This window comes from Euphorbia lathyris, chromosome 1 (genome assembly GCF_963576675.1).
Source record: "Euphorbia lathyris chromosome 1, ddEupLath1.1, whole genome shotgun sequence".
Taxonomy (NCBI): Eukaryota; Viridiplantae; Streptophyta; class Magnoliopsida; order Malpighiales; family Euphorbiaceae; genus Euphorbia; species Euphorbia lathyris.
In genome coordinates this window covers 1213711-1231552 of record NC_088910.1, presented here as the reverse complement: position 1 = coordinate 1231552, position 17842 = coordinate 1213711, and the positions used below count along the sequence as shown (strand labels likewise).

General features: G+C 39.6%; 1 non-coding gene across 1 annotated transcript; it reads left to right on the top strand.

Annotated features, from left to right (window-relative positions):
* The first annotated feature begins 17179 nt into the window (after window positions 1-17179).
* LOC136216219 (small nucleolar RNA R71) lies at window positions 17180-17283 on the top strand. The gene has a single exon (XR_010683210.1). It is a non-coding gene; the product is annotated as a small nucleolar RNA R71 (small nucleolar RNA).
* The last annotated feature ends 559 nt before the right edge of the window (window positions 17284-17842 follow it).

Here is a 17842-nt window from a genome sequence, read left to right as displayed (position 1 = left end):
TTCGATGAGTCGGCTCCAGCCTCCTTACTAAGATCTCTATCAGTAGGCACATCAGCGGCTCCTCTACTATGCTTTTGGTTACCTGTCTTCAGGGTAATAAGTTTCATCTCTGGAAGTTACTAAATCCTGAGCACCTCCTCTACTATGCTTTTGGTTACCTATCTTCAGGGTAATAAGTGCAAACTTTCCAGACGCGGAAGTCATACCTGTAGAAGAGCAAAAAAGCATTTAGAGTTAACAAATGAACCTTATCTTTAAACATAATATGTTTAAATGATTCACCAAGCTCAGTTATGAACTGTGGAGAATCTCTCGACAATTCAGACGTCAAAGGAGCATCAAATTGTTGCTCAGCCAAGGATGGGCTATCGACGGAATCAGATGCTGATGTCGTATCCATAAGACTAGGGACCGTGGTTGTCTTTTCCGATGAAGAGAAAAAACTCTTGCCTTCTTTTGCAGATGTCAAGGAGGGAACAATCTCCCAACAATTCGTGATACGACGGTAAGCCTTTAAAAAGTGACTAAGAGGATTTTTCGCATACTGAAGAATAAGAATCTCTGACAAATATCTATCTAAAAGTTTGGAATGCGATGGATGTGAGACGCCTCGCCTAATCCAACTCCAGCCCCAGGGAAGAGGAACATTCCATGTCCTTTCAGGAGGAAAAACAACGATCCATCTATCTTCATACTTTTCAATGGGAGGAAGATCATTGATGAATAATCCCTCCTCGCACATGTCGGTCCTCTGAAGAGAAAATCGTCCGGATTTATCCTTGAGAGATCTGAGAAGGTAGAAAAGATGAAAAAGGTTGACGGTTGGAACTACTCCTTTGTCATTACAAAGTGCGTAAAACGCCAGAAGCAATCTCCATCCTTGAGGATGAAGCTGAGACAGAGACAATTTGTTGTTTTTCAAAAATTCCATGAGGAAAGAAGGTAAAGGAAAGCGGACCCCCATTTCCAACAGAGCCTCATGAATGGCGAGTGATTCTGAAGGCACGAAAGCAAAAGAAGTCTTCGAGTCTGAAGGGACACGGACCTCCCAATCAGACGGAAACGAGAATGTGGTCTTGAAAGTACGAATATCATCTTGAGATAGACAAGTAGGAACACACAAGGCTAATACATCTAAGGAATGTGGCCCTAGTGCTTCGAATATATGTCTTGATGTTTGCTTAGTACGAACCATGATGAAGATCTTTAGACAAAATAAGCCAACTGCAGAAGAAAAAGCTCAAAAGCAATTAGAAACACAAGCACGTTAAAGGTTCGAGCTTCATTTGAAATTGCAAAAGGTTGAGGATTGATTTCGTTAAAAGCGAAAAAACATTACAAGTTCGAGCTTCGCTCAAAATCGAAAAGCATGGAAGGCCAATGTCGTTAGAAACGAAAAAGCAGTTGAGGATCGTTTTTAATTGAACGAAAAAGTGGCTTAGGATCATTTTTTTATTGAAACGAAAAAGCAGTTGAGGATTCATTTTTTTACGAAAAAATCAGTTTAGGATTGTTTTTTAATGAAAAAGCGGTTGAGGTTTCGTTTTTTTATGAAAAATCGGTTGAGGATTCGTTTTTTACGAAAGAGCGTATAAGTCCGATTTTAATCAGAAGCGCAAAGCGTCAAGGATTCGAGGCTATTCGATCCCAAAAATCGTTTGCGGATTCGAATGTTTGAAAAAACAAAGGTCGAAAAAACTTTATAAGTTCAGACTTATTCAAATGGAAAATCGCAAAAACGGAATCTCACATTTTTCCCCTATTATTTTAACCGATATACCATAATTTTGCATTCCACAGATATAAAACTTTGGAATCAAAGAAGGAGCTAACCTGAAAACGGAGTTTTTCCCGAGGCTAAAGGAGTCCAAGACTAAGCACGGAGGAGAGAAAATCGGTGCACTTGAGGTATGAAAAAAAATCATATGCTAACATCCTTAAATACTAGGGATATATTATGGAATCCTAAAAGGAATAAGATTCTTATATTTATTATTATTATTATTTATCCTAATCCTAAACAGAGTAGGATTCTTATATTTATTATTATTATTATTATTTATTCCTAATCTTAAACAGAGTAGGATTCTTATATTTATTATTATTATTATATATTCCTAATCCTAAACAGAGTAGGATTATTATATTTATTATTATTATTACTTATCCTGATCCTAAACAGAGTAGGATTATTATATTTATTATTATTATTACTTATCCTGATCCTAAACAGAATAGGATTCTTATGTTTTTCCTAATAAGAAACATGATGAGATTTTATTTCCTACTAATATTCTAGATTATCCTATAGAATCCCAGACGGAGAGGATTCTAATGTTCGTTATGATTCTAATTTATCTCATGAGGGAGATTCGTGCTGCCATTTTATAAATCATTCATCGAGTGATTAAGGGTATTTGTTCTTCTCACTCTTATTTTGGAAAATCATCTGAAAATAACAGTGGGGAGCAATTGATATAACCACTACCCACGTACTTGATAGTGGTCAAAAACCCCTATCTGTGGGTACGGTTTTAGGACAGTTTTTAGCGTTATTTCATGAATAAGCGAGCAATTCTCGCATTTATATGCTTTGTGTGAGTTAGTTAGAAATTGGAAATGTTTTATTAACTTTTCATTGATTAGGCTCGTTTTCTGATCATTTTAGGCAAATATGGCCAAAATGGCATGTATATTATAATTCCATTATCTTTTATAGCTAATTGATCCGCCAAAAGTCGCACCAAACGGAGCGTTTGCTCAAAATGAGCGATTGACGGGTCAATTTAGCCTTGAGACTAATGCTATTTGGAGTTTTCGTGCATGCGCAGGGATAAGTTCGGGCGAAAATTACATCTTGGGACATCAAGCAACCGTGCGGAGGCGTGCAGGGCAAAACCGCTCGTCGAACTGGCCTGATTAGGCCAGCTCGCCGAGCTGGCACGGCCAACTCGCGGCGAGCTGGCATTCGTAGGCCAGCTCGCCGAGCAGCTTGCCCTGATCGGCGAGCTGACCTGCGGGAATTGGTCAAAAATGCCAATTTCGCCCCCACGACTCCACGATCCACCCCACGACTTCCTACCTGCAAAAGGATACAAATTAGGTCAGAAAGAGGGCCCGAGCTACATCTATAAATAGAACTTTTCTATTGTAAATTAGATATCTTTTATTTATTGTAATTTACTTTAGCCTTCACCCTTGAAGATTCCTCTCCACCTCCTCCATCTCCTTCAACCTCCATTGAAGCACCTTCAAAGCTCCGCTCACCGAGGAATATTCAAGGTCTGTCCTTAAGACCTAGGAAGCCGACTGCAGAGTAGACAGGTTCCCTGAAAGGGATTTTCATATCTCCTTTCATTTAATTTTGTTTGTACTCTTTGATACAGTCTATGAATCCTAGGCTAATTGTATCCTGTGACATTGTTCTTCGCCTTTAATGATATTTTAGCTCTAATTTTGTTCTTTGATTATTTGTTTAATCTTTGTCTTACGCTTTATTCAATTGGTTTAACTCATTCAAAAGCCCCAAAATCCAGTAGGCACATATTGCGAGCTGAATCTGACCTAGTCAGAGCCTAGGAGATTGACGACCTCTTAGTTGATTAAGCCCAAATTGCTGAGCCTTAGACCTAGTTTCGGCCTTACAAGGGAATCACGCACTAGAGACTTCAGGAGGGTAAGTAGGGTTAATCACCTTGAATACAAGTGACTTAGATTAGGTTTTTAATCTATTGACCTAATAACCTAACTTCATCATTACTGTTCATACCATGTTTCTTCAGGTAATTACATTAGTGAAAGATCACATAGGAGTAGTTTAACTTAGATAAGAGTAGAATAACTTAATTAGGAGTAGAATAACTTAATTAGAATTAGAATAACTTAGCTAGGAGTAGCATAATTCAACCTAGGAGTAGATTAACTTAATAAAAACAATCTCAAAACCCACACAGCCTAGATAACACCTGAGACCAAGTAGCTCGATACTTGTAGTAAATAAGTCATGTGGATTCGATACCTGGACTTTCCAGATTTTATTACTTGATAACGATGGGGTACACTTATCCCTTAGTGAGTCTTCTAACGGAAGGCGCATCAAGTTTTTGGTGTCGTTGCCGGGGATTTATTTCTTCTGCAATATCGAACCAAAGGTCGATTTGTTAGTTTAGGCATTCGTTTGTGAATATTCCTTGTTTATGTCGTTTATAGTTGTTATATATGATTCTTCTATACTTGTTCATACTTTTTATATTTGTTCATAACATGTATAGTTGCTTATATTTACACTCGTTTATATTTATACTTGTTTATATTGATACTGGGTTATATACGATTCTCTTGTGAATATTCTTTGTTCATATTATACAGACTTGTTCACACTCGTTAAATATTCATACTTGCCTATGTGTGTACTTGAATTTGTTTATACTTGTCTATACAAATGCATGTTTATACGTGTTCATATCATCTGTACTTATCAATATTTTATACTTGTCCGAACTTGTTTATATAGTATCATGTACATATTCACACTTTACATAAAGAACGTTGTATATCCCTGTATCTCCCGTAGTCATACTTCCCTTCGCAAGGGAAAACATTTTTATTTTTATTCCTTTTCTTTTCAGCATATGCATACTCGATCAGCGGAAATACCGTGTGTCCCTCTTAACCTTGAACTTGAACATACTCTTCGCAGGAGCAAGCAAAACAGGACCATTAAGCCAGACGAAATCATTGAACCTATCAAGATGACTGAGATTAATCCTCCAAACAATAACCGGAATGCTGAGACTACCGGATCGGAACCTAACACTCGCTCAATGAGTGAGATCTTGGCACCACACCGACACCAACATCTGTCCGGGATTGCCGCACCGAATATCTCAGCCAACACATACGAAATCAAGTCGGGCATAATTCACTTGATTCAGCAAACAAGGCTGTTTGGAGGAGAAGCACATGAGAGCCCAAATGATCATCTGGATCGCTTCCTAATGTGCGCAGACACTGCAAGAACAAATGGGGTTCCCCAAGATACCGCTAGGCTGAAGTTGTTCCCATTTTTGCTAACTGGGCAGGCTTTGGAATGGCTAAGAACGCTAGAGCCCGGGTCAATCACAACTTGGGCAGGATTGGAGAAGGAGTTCTTGTCCTACTACTTTCCTCCCTCGAAGACAGTGATGCTCAGGGGTGAGATCACCTCATTCCACCAACCCGAGCATGAAGCGCTCCACACGTCTTGGACCCGATTCAAGAAAATGCTACGCATGTGCCCTCATCATGACATACCTAAGCATCAATTGGTGAGCGTCTTCAATCACGGATTGACACCCACTAACAGAGCTACTGTAGACTCCGCAGCGGGTGGAGATTTATTCAGAAAGACAGCAACAGAGGCGTATGACATGATTAATGAGCTGGCTAGGAAGAGTGTGCAGTGGCAAGAGGAGAAACTCGCTGGCCCCACAAGGCAGCGGGTGTTTGCTGTGGAAGAACAAGAACAAAATCCGGTTGTTGCGGATTTGAGTAGGAAGATCGACGTCCTGTTGGCTAAATTCAGCCAACCTCCCACCTGTGTGCATTGTGGCAGCGACCACCATGGAAAGGACTGTCAGGCAGGTAGCCCTTTCGCTGGAGATGGGGTGGAGATGGTCAATTATGTTGGGGGGCAACCGAGATACAACCAGAACTATAACAACTACAACCCCAACAACTACAACTCCTACAACAACAACAACAACTATAGGAGGCCTCAGCACCCGAACCTATCCTATAGAAATTCTAATCAGAATGTGCTTAGACCTCCCAGCAGTTTTGTTTAGGAACACAGAGAGCAGGGGCTTGGCATGCCTCCATATCAATAGCAGAACCAAAGGCCAATGCAACCCCCGAAGGAATCTGATGAGGTGGTGACTCTCTTGAAAGAGATTTCAGCTAGGCTTGCCAATAATGAAGCCTTCTGCAAAGATCTGAGCAATCAGGTAGCCCAGATCAATAGGGACAGGCAGGAAAGGCCACAGGGTTCTCTCCCGAGCACAACAGAGAAGAATCCAAAGATCCTGAGAAAGGATTAAGTAAGGGGGATAAATCGGGTTCTCCTCGGTTTAAATTTAAAACTTGAACAATTATTTCTGCAATTTTCTTTTCCTTTTTGTTAATTTTGGTTGTTATTTTCATAATTTTCATTTTCGTTGTTGAATTGTCAAGTTTTTCACCCCATGCTCTATTATTAAAAAAAACAAAAAAAAATTCGCCAAGGGTCCAGCTCGCCGAGCTGGTCGGCCGAGCCAGCCAGCTCGGCCGACGCGGGGCTATTCGGGATTTTCTAATCCCGAACTAAAAAAAATAAAAAAATAAATAAAAAGGAAAATAGGGGATGACTCTTCATCCCCTTCCTTTCTCTTCTTCTTTATTACTTTCTTTCTTTCTTTCTCTCTTTTCTTCCTTTCACAAACCTAACCCCCAAATCCACAATACTAACCCGAATTCAACAAACAAGGTATGGATTCTTACTTATTTTTGATTTCTAACATGTTTCTAGGCTTAGATTTTAGTTTAGGGTGTTGATTTTTGATATTTGAGATAACCCTAGGTTTTGGGATTTTTATCTTTTTTCTCAAATAATCTCTTATTTGCTTTTAATTCTTGATCTTCTTGCAATATATGTTAACATTATGATCAATATGTGCTTTGGGTGTGATTTGAGTTCTTAATTTGTGAATATTTGGAGAAATTGCTCAAATTGGGTAAAATCTCCATTTTAGCTCAAAGTTCAACTATTCAGTTTATAGTTGAAAACTTGTCAATGAGGTTCTATTTCGCATTCTTAACACATTTTGGTCACTGGGCATCTTTGATTTTGCACGAATTTGGAATTACGGGTAAATTGCTTAGGGACTGGAAACTCATACTTTTGGTCCCTAAGTTTCTAAACTACAACCTATGCCCATTTGTTGGGTATTTGGGGGTTTATGTTCAATTTTATGAAGAGATTCTAACTAGTCCGTTTGGTCTACCTCTCAGGTACTCTGGGCAGAAAAGACAAGGCCTGTTGAAACACCTTTCCACATGATTTTGATTTGACAAAATTATTTAAGTAAATTTAAATATATTCTAAACACACTAAGTTTAAATGCTTTGATTTATTACACTAATGTGTTTGTTCAATGTTGAGTTAAATTTTTTATAAGACATAAAGACTAAAAGGCTTAAAGCCCAATACGGAAGTCAAAGCCCAAGTCAAACAGATCAATACCACTCGGCCCGCGTGTGCAAAACGATGTCGTTATGTACAAAATGCAGCTCAGCGAAAGAAGGATCGAGAAGACCTTCGTTGGACGACTTCGGAACGAAGCTGCTGAGTTGTATCGACAAAGTGTACAAGATAGCAGCTGAGCAAGAACAACTTCCAGACAAAGTATTTCTACTTTGGGTAAAGTTCAGAAGACACAGAAAGCTGTCTAGTTGACCTTACCATAAAAGGAGAGACATTTTGTTGGACTGACTAAAATCTGCTCAACACTGACCGAAGACAAACGATACTTGAATCTGATTGGCCAAGAGCACTGAGTAGGACTGAGTGACAACGACAGGAAGCCGTTTCCCTCCAACGGTTATTTCAAAATTTGAAATGACTGATGCCTTAGACGTCTCTATAAATAGGGCCTTTTAGTTGCTTCAAATCAACAGACAGAACTTCATCAAGCCATTACGCTGACCAAAATTCTACTCAAAGTTCTGTGAGAAAAAGCAAAGCAAATACTTACACCAAATTCTATATCTTTCGTGTAAAAGTCTAGAGTGATTATTCAATCATCTAAGGTGTCTTAGCAATTGTTGTTTAGGACAAATCTTTATCATTTCTAGAGATTAGAAAGGAGAGGCTGAGTACTCGGTTATAGTACTCAGCGAGAGATTAGAAGTGAGTAGAGGTATAGAGGAAGGTACTCTTGTTATACTCAGCTTCTGAATTGTAAAAGGTTTGATGCCCTACCGTTAAAGAGCTCAGTAAAGAATTCGAAATCTTGGAACGTGTTCCGGGGACAGGACGTAGGCTTGGAGGCCGAACCTGGATAAATCTGCTGAGTAATATCTTTCTAACCTTAAGCTCCTTAATATATATATTGCTTGCTTAAACAAAACTGACCAAGTAAAGAGGTCACGCTGAGTTGGGTGTTTTGAGTATTTGAGTTCAGGAATAGACTCAAGTGCTATCTCCTGACTCAAAGAAAGAAGCTGACTTAGTCACCAGTTGACTAAGCTAGTGTCTTAATTTACTCAGCGCGCTGTGTAATCCTTTTTCAAAGAAAAAGAAGTCAGCCTTAACGTACTAAAATTTTAAATAGTTCCTATCCCCCCCTTTGGAACTAACTTGTTACGTTATAAGGGACCAACAAATGGTATCAGAGTCTAAAAGCTCACTGTACAAGGTTTAACTACCTTGAGCTGATCCCCACTATGGCTGAAAACAGCACTCGGTTTCTCCTAGGAAATCTGACAACTCAGATTTTACCTGAGGGTCTGTCCATAACTCGGCCTCCCTTATTCTTCGGGTCTAACTATACCTTCTGGAAGAATAGGATGAAAAATTTCATTCAGGCTACAAATATGAGTGCATGGCTATCTATAGTCCAAGGCCCGTTTGTTCCTATTGAAACTGTTGATGGCCAAATGGTTGTTAAAGCTGAGTCCAAATGGACAGAAGATGATCTCAAGAAGCTACAAAATCATGCTTCGGCTATAAACATGCTTCACTGTGCGCTCGATGCTGCAGAATACAACAAAATTTCAGGTTGTGAGTCAGCGCAAGAGATCTGGAAGAAGCTGGAGGTCACCTACGAAGGAACCAATAAGGTGAAAGAATCCAAGGTGAACCAGCATATGAGATTGTATGAGATGTTTGAAATGAACGATGATGAAGGGATTTCAGACATGAATGCAAGATTCACAAACATCATCAACGAGCTCAAGAGACTTGGGAAGATCTTCACTGAGGAAGAACAAGTCAAGAATGTTGAAACACCTTTCTACAGGATTTTGATTTGACAAAATTATTTAAGTACAAATAAATATTCTATAACACACTAAGTTTAAATGCTTTGATTTATTGTTACTAATATGTTTGTTCAATGTTGAGTGTATAATTGTTATAAGACATAAAGATCATAAGGCCCAAGCCCTATATGAAAGTCAAAGCCCAAGTCAAACAAGGCCAAGACCACTCAGCCCGCGTATTACAAAACGCTGCCGTTGAGTGTTGAAACGCAGCTGAGCAAAGAAGGATCCAGAAGATCCACGTAGACAACTTCGGTAAGAAGTTGCTGAGCTGTCTCGATAAAATGTACAAGACAGCTGCTGAGCACAAGGCAACTTCCAGACCAAGTATTTCCTCTTCTAGTAAAGAACAGAAGACGCAGAAAGCTGTCTGTTTGACATTACCTGAATTGGAGGAACATACTGCCACACTGACCGAAGAACAGAAGATGCTGGAATCTGATTGGCTAAGAGAACTGCTGAACAGACTGAGTGAAAACGACATGAAGCCGTTTCCCTCCAACGGTTATTTCGAAATTCGAAATAACCAGATGCCCTCACAGCTCTTTATAAATAGAGCCTTCAGAATCCTTATTCAATGCAGAACTTTGAGCAAGAAGCCGTTACGCTGACCAAAAGCATACAAAAGTTCTGCATTCAAAAGCAAAGCAAATCTTACACTACAATTTCATATCTGTGTAAAAGTCTAGAGTGATTGATCTTCAATCATCTAAGGTGTTCTAGCAATTGTTGTTTAGGACAAATCTTAATCATTTCTAGAATTAGAAAGGAGAAGCTGAGTACTCGGTTTTAGTACTCAGTGAATTAGAATAGAAGTGAGTAGAGGTATAGAGGAAGGTACTCTTGTTATACTCAGCTTTTGATTTGTAAAGGGTTTTTTGAGTCTCTACCTTTAAAGAGCTCAGTAGTGAATTGGCAATCTCGGAACGTGTTCCGGGGACAGGACGTAGGCTTAGAAGAAGCCGAACCTAGATAACTCCGCTGAGTGAAGTATTTCTAACCCTAAACTCCTTAATATATTGCTTGCTTAATATAAATTGAAAACTGACCAAGTAAAGAGGTCAAGCTGAGTTGAGCGCTGCAAACGACTTAGTTCAGGAATAGACTTCAAGTGCTAATTCCTGACTTAAGCAACGAAACTGACCTAGTCACCAGTTGACTAAGCCAGTGTCTTGCTGATTACTCCGCGCCGCTGTCATATACTCTTTTCTTAAGAAAAAGAAGTTTTCCCTAATTATCAAAAAGGTCAAATAGTTCCTAACCCCCCCCCCCCCCTTGGAACTATATTTGCAACCTTACAAGGAAAAGTCTGATGACAAGAAGCAAAAGTCTCTTGTCATGAAAGCTGACTCCACTGATGGGAGCTCAACAGATGATGAAGAGATGGCTATGTTTACCAGAAAGATGAAAAGGCTGTTCAAAAAGAATGACAAATATTCTAAGAAGCCTTATAAGAAGTTTGATAAGTACAAAGCTGACTCCAGCAACAGCAAGTACAAGAAGGACAGCTCAAAGCCCATAACTTGCTTTGAATGTCATCAAACTGGCCATATCAAGTCAAGCTGTCCCTCGCTGAGGAAAGAAAGAAAGAACGGCAAGAAGGCAATGGTGGCAACCTGGAGTGATAGTGATGACTCATCATCATCTAAAGCTGATGCCACTGAATCAGCAAAGATTTATTTCATGGCTGACGAACTTGCTGAGCCATGTGTTTTTGAGCATGCTGACCCTTCCATTGCAGCTGACGATGAGGAACATTCAATTGAGGTAATATCACTACCCTTGCTCAGAAATGAAATGATTAATGCCCTGAGTGACCTCTACACACTTGTCAAAAAGTGTAATAAAAAGGTTAGAGCACTCAGCAGGCGATGTGACGAAGTTGAGGAGGTCAAATTGAGTGACCTTCGATATCTTCTTCAGGACAACTCAGATTTGCATAGTAACATTGGAATTATGCAAAAGCTTGTCTCTGAGGTCCAATCAGATTCTAAGAAACTGAGAAAGGACGTCACATCTATTCAGAACCAACTAAAGGTTCCAAACAAAAGAAATATTCCTCTGAATACTCAGTACCGAAGTACTGGTCAGCAGAGATGGAATCCTCAGCGGAATGTCCAGTGTGACTTCTGTGGGAAGAAAGAACACACCACAAAGGTGTGCTGGCATGCTCAGCACTGGGGTGCTGACCAGTCAGTGAGATATCCTAAACGGAAAGTCAGCTGTGACTTCTGTGGAAAGAATGGCCATACTGTCCAAGTATGTCGCCATAAAATAAAATATGATGCTTTACCTGTTGAACCTAACAAGCTAGGACCCAAAAAGAATTGGGTACCTAAAAGTAACTAGTTACATTGCAGGTAAGTCTAAGGTGTGCTGAGAAGTAAAAAATGTGGTATATTGACAGCGCATGCTCGAGGCATATGACTGGTGATGAAACTCATTTCATCACATTTGAGCGTAAACGAGGAGGAAGCGTAAGTTTTGGAGACAACAAAAAGGGTAAGATAGTAGGGTCAGGAACCATTGGTGGTAATCCTACTATTAAGTCTGTCTCCCTAGTCAGCGGACTCAAATATAACTTACTCAGCGTAGCTCAGCTATGTGACAATGGGAGAAAAGTTATATTTGATGACACTGGATGTAAAATATTCGAGGGTAAGACTAATGAGTTAATTTTAACTGCCCATCGCATTGATAATGTCTTCATGCTGAACTTAGAGAAAAAGTTTTCAAAAACTGTATGATTAGTATCAAAGGAAGAAAATTTCTGGCTATGGCACAGGAGACTTGGTCATGTAAGCATGGACCTCCTGGCCAAATTAGCAAGAAAGCAATTGGTTGAGGGACTGCCAGAACTTAAATTTGAAAAAGATCAATTATGCCACGCTTGCCAAGCTGGAAAACAAACCAAACAATCCTTTCATAGTAAAAACATTGTCTCAACTAAGCGTCCATTAGAGTTACTACACTTGGATCTCTTCGGTCCAGTCCAGCCACTGAGCTTGGGTGGAAGAAGATTTTCCTTGGTCATTGTAGATGACTTTTCTCGATACACTTGGATCATCTTGCTCAGCAGCAAGGATGAAACCTTTGAGACATTTTCAAATTTGGTAAGAAAACTTGAAAATGATAAAGACCTTAAGTTAGCTCACATCCGAAGTGATAATGGTTGAGAATTCAAGAACCAACAATTTGTTGAATTCTGTGAAACCAACAGCATTGACCATAATTTCTCTACTCCTACAACGCCTCAACAAAATGGGGTTGTTGAAAGGAAGAACAGAACCTTGGTTGAAATAGCCAGGACAATGCTGAGTGAGCATAGGCTTCCAAAGTACTTTTGGGGAGAAGCTGTCAACACAGCGTGCTATATTCTTAATAGGGCTCTTGTTAGACCTATACTAAAGAAAACCCCCTATGAACTTTGGAAAGGACGAAAGCCCAATATTGGTTACTTTCGTGCCTTTGGCTGTAAATGTTTTATATTGAATACCAAAGATAGCCTAGCCAAGTTTGACTCAAAAGCTGATGAAGCTATCTTTTTAGGCTACTCAACAAACAGCAAAGCATACAGAGTTTTCAATAAGCGAACTCAAGTCTTAGAAGAGTCAGTACATGTTGAGTTCGATGAAACTAACCCTGCAGGAAGATACAAGCTGCTAGCTGAGGATGATCCACACTCAGCACCTGCTGACAAAGAAGCAACTGCTGAGTCATTTCCTCAAGGGATGACCAAAGGTAAAGGTGAATCTCAAATTGTTTTCACTGACCAATCTAAACCTGCAGAAACTGTTGAAACACAACTAGCACAAGACATTAACCTTCCAAAGGAGATCAGAATACCAAGATGACACTCAGAGAGTGCCATTCTTGATGATGCTGGGAATACCCTGATGACAAGAAATCAACTCAGGAGATACCTACCAGCGCAAGACATTAATTCATCAAAGGAGATCAAGATACCAAGAGGACACTCGGAGAATGCCATCCTTGACACAGCTGGGAATACCCTGATGACGAGAAGTCAACTCAGGAAGTACCTCAGCAACGTAGCATTCATCTCAGTTCAGGAACCAAAGAACTTCGCTGATGCTGAGCACGATGAATTTTGGATGAGCGCAATGCAAGAGGAACTTGATCAATTCAGAAGAAACGATGTATGGGAGTTAGTGCCACATCCAAGAAGTCAGAAGACCATTGGAACAAGATGGGTCTTCCACAACAAGCTGGATGAACAAGGAAATGTAGTCAGAAACAAAGCAAGGCTTGTAGCTCAGGGCTATAGTCAGCAAGAAGGTATTGACTACGGTGAGACCTTTGCCCCAGTGGCAAGGCTAGAGGCTATTAGAATTTTATGCGCTTATGCAAGTTATATGAACTTTAAGCTGTTTCAAATGGATGTTAAGAGTGCATTCCTTAATGGAGTTATAAACGAGGAAGTTTATGTTAATCAACCTCCAGGGTTTGAGGATCCTAAATTCCCAAACCACGTTTATAAACTCAAAAAGGCTCTGTACGGCCTCAAGCAAGCACCACGTGCTTGGTATGAGAGGCTGACCAGTTTCCTGCTGACTAGAAATTATGTCAGAGGCAAAGCTGATACAACCTTATTCATTAAGAGAAAGGGTAAAGACACCCTGCTGGCTCAAATATATGTTGATGATATTATTTTCGGTGCCACTAATGAGTCAATGTGCAAGGAATTTAGCAAGCAAATGCAGACTGAGTTTGAAATGTCAATGATGGGAGAACTCAACTTCTTCCTTGGACTGCAAATCAAACAAGGGAAAAATGGCATCTTCATCAATCAAGCTAAATATGCCAAGGAGATATTGAAGAAATATGATCTTGAAAATTGCAAGCCAATATCCACTCCTATGGGCACTGACACTGTCCTATGCGCTGACGAAAATGGTAAGTCGGTAGACAGCAAATTATATCGAGGTATGATAAGCTCTCTACTTTACTTAACAGCAAGTAGACCGGACATTCAGTTCTCAGTATGCTACTGTGCTAGATATCAATCTAACCCTAGGGAATCTCATTACATCGCTGTAAAAAGAATCCTTAGATACTTGCAAAGCTCAGTGAACGCAGGTTTATGGTATCCCAACACTCATGATTTTACACTCGTTGGATACACTGACGCTGACTATGGACGGGACAAGCTAGAACGAAAAAGCACCTCTGGAGGATGTCACTTCCTAGGGAGCTGCCTTGTATCCTGGTTCAGCAAGAAGCAAGCGTCAGTAGCCTTGTCTACCACTGAAGCTGAGTACATTGCTGCTGGACACTGTGTTGCTCAAGTCCTATGGATTAAGCAACAGCTTGAAGACTATGGTGTTCAAACAAAGACAATTGAGGTTAAATGTGACAACAAAAGTGCAATTGATCTATCAAAGAACCCAATTCAGCACAGCAGGATGAAGCATGTCAGCATTAGATATCACTTCATTAGAGACCATGTACTCAAAGGTGAGATCAAGCTGACCTATGTCCTAACGGATGAGCAGCTTGCTGATATCTTCACAAAGCCACTAGCTCGTGAGCAGTTCTGCATACTAAGAGAAGCCATTGGTATGTTTAATCCTCTTCAGTAAATTCCAGCTCTTAACATATATCCATGCTGAGTGAATTACTATGCTATTACTTGCTGAGTGAATAGATGTATGCTGAGTGTTTTAAATGCAAAATGAAAAAATATCACATACTGAGCAAATATGCGCACTGAGTGGTTATCTCAAGCTGAGCAACCAATCACTTAAACCATCCATTTATGTAAAGCTGACTAACTCAGAATTTAGAATGATTAGGATTCCAACACCGAGTAAGAGACCCGTTGCACTTAATAATAGAGCACGCGAATAGCCACCTAGGATGACATATGCGCCGAATGTGTCATAAATGCCAGGATCCTTGTCGGTTGACAATCCCAAGGCAAAACTGACACATGGATTCGATAAGATCCACCTTTCACAGCTATAAATAATGGGCAAATCCCCATTTTTGTTTCTTTACACTTACCGAATTCTCTGGCATAAGCATTTTCTCTCTAAGAACTCTCAAAACTTCCAAACCTCTCTCTGAAACTATGACTAAGGTTTCCTTGAACATTTCCGGTGCCGGTCACTCTAAGACCAGTTCTGATGAACCCTTTGGGCATTCTACTCTGCCTGAAATGACTAAGGCCACCACACCGAGCAAAGGCAAAGCTGGCCAAGCCACCTCCTCTAAAGGAAAGCCGACCAAAGTCAAAACCTACAATAAGGTCTACGAAAACGTAAGAGAGTGCAAGATAGACCACTCAAGATGGTTCTCTGAGGCCTTCGTAAAAACCGAGCAACCATTCTGTGAATGGATATCGAAGAATGTGTGGACTGAGTTATTCTCAATCCGAGATCCAACTTACCCTGACCTAGTAAGGGAATTCTACCATAATCTGCGGGTTGCTGACGATAACCAGGACTATCTAGTAACCGTGGTAAAGGAGAAAACAATCTTTATCAACCCTACCTACCTTGCCAACTTGCTAAAGCTGAAGAATGAAGGAACAAAACTGAGAAGGACTGGTGATCATGAAGGAACTGGGTACTCTACCACCTTCTGCAAGCCCGCTGGCCATTCTGGAGAAATCTCCAGTTCCTCAATGGGTCAGCACCAAAAGATGGCACACTACCTGCTGACCTATTACATCTTCCCGAAGATAAACTGCACCAGCTCAGCAACAAATTTTGAGCAATGCTTCCTATGGCATATGCTGACCTACAAGCCCATCAACATGCGAGTATTCTTAATTGCCGGATTCCAAAGAAGCACTGGAACTTTAAGGCTGGGCTCACTCATAACTAGAATCCTCAAAGACCATCAGATTGACCTAAACGAGAAAGCACAATTATCCTTAATTAGATTGCTAGAAGTATTATTTGGATTATAATTATCCAAATCCGTCTAAGTTTTCCAAACCGGATTGGTTTGAAAATTCTTAGGTTTAGCATAAAAAATTTGTGTAGGAAATCCAAACCACATACCCATCTCCTCATATCCAACATCAAAATGTTTACCCAAATTTCTAAAAGAAATTCTAGCATTCTCCTTATCATATGCCAAAGTAACCAAAAAATCAATAATATCTGTTTCACTATGAGGGAAACGTGCATACTAGCAAATCTTTCCCAACCTAGAACTCTAAGAAATTCATTAATCCTTTTGGAGATGGAAAACCTAATAACCGTTGCAAAATCTGAGACGAGCATGTTGGTGAACAAGATATTGGATCCGAAAAAGTGCCTATAACGCTTTCCTTCCACATCCGAATAAATATCAAAAGTTGCTCCATATTCAACCCTTAATCTATTTGCTGAGGTTGAAGGAGTTCTGTGTGCAACCTTCTTTTGTCTAGGCATGGTTGTTGGGAGAGAAATATAGAGATATTGAGAAAATTGGAAAAATGGAGGTTTAGATGCTAGATGAGTGGTTTTTAAACAATTGATCAAACTTATTTTCAATACCTTTAAAATTTTCATCATGATTATTCATCTTACCACCAATAGCATCAATAAATTTATCAATTTTGGAAGATAGTGTGCCAACAAAATCTCTAGATTGATTTTGATAATTATTAGTTCCATCTTGATTGGCACTAATATTATTATTCTCTTTCCAATTAAAATTTGGGTTATTTCTCCATCCGGGATTATAGGTGTCGAATACGGGTTATTGATTTGATTCTGTCATTGGACAAAATTTATTTATTCAACCTCATCCGCACCACTACAATCAATTTCATCTTGGATGGGATTTCCATTAACATCACACAGTGTCACAAGCTTATCAATTTTATGCGAAAGTGCAGAAAATTGTGCTTGTAGCATCGACATAGGGTCAAGATTAATTATACCTTTAACATATGACGAAGTTGAGGACGATGGTTTTGGAGTAACTGGTGTTTGTGCATGCTCTGCGGGCCACATGCTACTGTTTATATATAGCCATTTCCTCTAAAACTTCTTTTGCTTCAGATGCCATCTTCATAAATAAACCTCCCGACATAGCATCTAGTGATCCCCTTGTGGTAGGATTAATACCATTGTAAAAGGTTTGCATTAAAAGTTCATCGGGTAAATGATGGTTGGGCATAAACGTTGAAGCTCTTTGAAGCGTTCCATGCTTCATACAAGGTTTCATTTTCATTTTGTGTAAATGATGTAATCTCTTTAATGATCTTTGCTGCTTTGGCTAGGGGAAAATATTTGGATAAAAATGCTTGGGCTAATTGGTTCCAAGTTTGGATTGTTTCGGCAGGCATATAATTCAACCAAACTTTAGCTATGTCCTTCAATGTGAAAGGAAAAAGGCGAAGTTTGATTGCTTCGGCAGAAATGTCTGTAATTTTAAAGGTGTCACAAATCTCAAGAAAGTTAGTCAGAGGGGCGTTTGGATTTTCATTAGGCAATCCTTAGAAAGTAACATTGTTTTGTAGTATATTTAATAATGCTGGTTTTATCTCAAAATGGTGTGCATTAATTTGGGGTCTAACTATACTATTGGTAACTCCGTTAACTCTTGGTGTAGCATAATCCATAAGTCTAGGGCGTTCTCCAGCCATTTCTACTACTTGTGGCTCTTGATTTTGGATCTCTTTATTCTTTTTCTTTTTATTATTTTTATTTTTCTTTAGCATCTTCTAAATTCCAGGATCAAATGATTCCGGTTGAATGCCGGAACTTTTAGTACTGCGCATGAACAGAAATTACGCGCACGAACTGAAACTACCTTCAAAAAA